We start from the raw sequence: 3549 nt of genomic DNA on the forward strand, positions 1-3549 counted from the left end.
TGTCTTCAATGTGTGAGGTTCTGTCTTCCAGGTGTTCTATCCTATTGGTTATGCTTTCTATGGAGTTCTTAATTTGGTTTATTGTTTCCTTCATTTCAAGGATTTCAGTTTGTTTTTTTTTTTTTCAGTATCTCTAACTCTTTATTGAAATGATCCCTTGCTTCCCGTATTTGGTCTTTTAACTGTCAATTGGTGTGATCATTTAATGCCTGCATTTGCTCTTTCATCTCCTCCTTCAATGCCTGCATTTGCTCTTTCATCTCCTCATTTGCTTCCCTGATTGTTTTAATTATGTACATTCTGAACTCCCTTTCTGACATTTCTTTTGCTGTGCTGTCATTGGGTTTTATTGATATAGTATCTAGGTTTGTTTGGGACATTTTCTTCCCTTGTTTTCTCATATTGGTCAGATGTCAGTGGGACTCTGAGGTATTGCAGATTTCCTCTATTGGCTTATAGTGTCCCTGTAGATTTCCAGTGTATCACCTCCCAGTCTTCAGTAGCCTGAAGTCTTGGAGGAACTTGATAATGCAGTGCTTCCGAAGAAAGCTGCCCCTAGATCTCTACTGGTTCCAGGACTTGGAGCTGGGTCTGTGCGGAAAGGCTCTCACTGGGGGTCTGCTCCGAGAAGCTGGCCATGTGGGACGAGCCCACCGCCGGAGTGAGCAGGGCTACCTGGGTAAGACTCTAGCTGCCCTGCCCTGCTCTGATAAGCTACCCTTATCCGGGCCTGCCACCCAGGCCGAGCTTCACCCAGTGGGGAAGACTCACCCTGTGGCTCTATTTTAGTCCGAGTCTCTCAATGCCTCCCCTTCTTGAATCCTGGGTTCTGGAGTGACTGGAGATGCAGTCACCCTCTAGTCCGCCATCTTTGATCGCCCCGTGGAAAGAGCCTGTGGCCGGAGGGGGCAGGGCCGCCTGGAGAAGTCTCTGGCTGCCCTGCCCTGTTTCCAGAGGCTGCTTGCAGGTCGGAGCTCTCCGTTCGCTCGTGGACTTGTGGCTGGCTCTGTGTAGAAAGGCTCTCACTGGGCGGTCTGCTCCGAGAAGCTAGCCTTGTAAGGTGCCTCCTGCCGCAGGGGGCCGGGCTGCTTGGGGAAGTCCCTGGCTGCCCTGTTCTGGTCCCTGAAGCTGCTTGCGGGCCAGAGCTCGCCGCACTGGCTCCGGGACTTGGAGTTGGTTCTGTTCAGAAAGCCTGTCCTTGTTTTTGATGACTTTCCTTGAGAGTTTTGAGGGATAGTTGTTGGCAGTTGTGTAGACTGCCCCTCAATTGGGATTTGTGTGATGTTTTTCTTAAGATTAGTCTAGGGTAATGAGGGGAGTTCTGGAAGAAAATCATAGCCCTAGTATGCCATGTTCACCATATCAAGGGTAGGAAAGTAAATACTCAAAAAAAACCCCAAAACAAAACAAAATCCAATTGATGATTGTTGATGTTGATTTTGATCACCTGACTGAGGTGGTGTGTAGGGTTTCTCCCCTGAAAACTTTCCTTTCCCCCTTTTCTGTACAATATTCTTTGTAAGGAAGTCACTCTTTGCAGCCCACACGTTGAGGGAGTTATGCTTCACCTCCTTGAGGGCAGAGGAGCTACATAAATTATTCAGCATTCTCCTGCATATAAGATATACCTCTTCTCATTTATTTACTTATTTACTTAATCACTTATTTATATCAGTGTAGACTCAAGCATATTTATTTTATATTCTGGGCTACAATTCAATGCCACTTTATGTTTTTGCTCAATTTGTTCTAACTTTGGCCATTGGGAGCACTTTCAGTTGGTTCCTCTGCTTCTTCGACATGTCCCATCATGTGTGTTTGCCTGCCTTCCTTCCTTTCCCCTCCCTCATCTTCCTGTCTCCCTGTATTCATTCTTTCCTTTCCTTCCCTCTCTCCCTTCCTTCCTATCTTTCTGCCTGTTCTGTTTCCTTGATTTCTGGAACTACAAGTTGCTCTGGACTCATCTTTTATGTTCCCTGACATCATGCTCTGACTTTTTCCTGTCACTTGATCTCCAGCTTCTGTGCCCCCAACTCAAAGTGCTTAAGTTGAAATCCAAATCCTGTGGTAACTGGTATGTTTTTGAACAAGTGCAGCAATTTGACCTGACAGGCTGCTCCAGTAATCTTTAATGTTAATGAAGCTGCATTCAGAGAAGATAAGAATTAGGCTCATTATGAATTATTTAATTTATATAGCCAATTATGAGCTGTATGCATGAATGAAAAGAAGAGAAGATAATGGGGAAAAGAGATAAGCCAAAATAATTTCTCTTTGACTTGAAGTAGTCAGACACCCACAAGGAGATGCCTTCCCCCCTCATCCATGAAAACTGCAACAAAGTGGTGGGGTTCACTCACTACTCTCCTAAAATCTGACTGAACAAGGATTGGGGGAATCCTCGTTGTTTCCAAAAATCACCCAAAAGTAAATATGCAAAAGTTGCAGAGAAATGAGGCATCGGAAAATAAAATTATGGAAAAAACACAGAATAGTTTTTCCCTGTTTTGACTCCACAGAGCTTAGAGGAAGGACAGACAGCTTCAAAGAGCAGGAAAATTCCTTCCTAAGTTGCCTCAATTGTCTGAATCTGGCCCAGGTTTAAAGGCAATGCAGGCTTTCTGAATGCTTTGGTGGTTTCTAGGACCCTAACCTCATGACTGGAGATTTTCACCTGCACTTCCAGGAAGGCCGGTGATAACACTTGCCTTCAGCTCATCCTTACTTCTGGACAACTAGCTACTTTCCACTGGGGTCCTGTCATTGCTCCAAGTGACCCTATTAGGACCTAAATGAGCTCCCCTTTAAATGATCAAGCTTCCCTTTATCTAATAAACTCAGAGCCTAGGCTCATTCTTTTGGCAGATGGCTGCTTGTCCCTCCGCTCAATTTTCTTTAGCTAGCCAGTCTGTCACTAATCCTTCTGATTTCTCAGAAGGCAGTTTGTCTCCAGTATACCATGCCCTTCTAATTTCAGGGAACATCTATCAAGCTCTGCAAATGATTTCTCTAGGTTCTTCCTCTCAATTTGCAATGAAGAGCTAAGCACTTCCCAAACCTCCTTAGTAGAATAGAACATAACACGTGACTTTCCCCAGAGAAAACCTCTTTAAAACCCCTTTAAGCCAATGAACATGGTGAACACACCTGTAGTCCTGGCTACTGGGGAGGCTGAGGTGGGAAAATATCTTGAGCCAGGGGTTTCATTCGGGCCAGCCTGGGCACCATAGTGAGACCTCTTCTCAAAACAACCACCACAAACAAAAAACTCTTTATCTTTTTAGTAGTGTGAAATGCTTTCATATAAGGCCTTAGAGTAATATCTATAATTCAGTTTGGTTTTTGACATCTGAAAATTTACTGTCTTGGCCAAAACTATCATTTTAACAAAAAAAAACATACCTTTCCCAAACCCATACATTCCAGAAAAATCTTATTTCTAATTTTTTTTTTTTTGCTAGAATGGCTAATGCAGAATATGTATTTTTACAAATTTTCAAAATATATCCAGTCTGGGATGTAATCTTTTATTTGTTTAACAGATGATGA

Source organism: Sciurus carolinensis, chromosome 5 (assembly GCF_902686445.1).
Source record: "Sciurus carolinensis chromosome 5, mSciCar1.2, whole genome shotgun sequence".
Taxonomy (NCBI): Eukaryota; Metazoa; Chordata; class Mammalia; order Rodentia; family Sciuridae; genus Sciurus; species Sciurus carolinensis.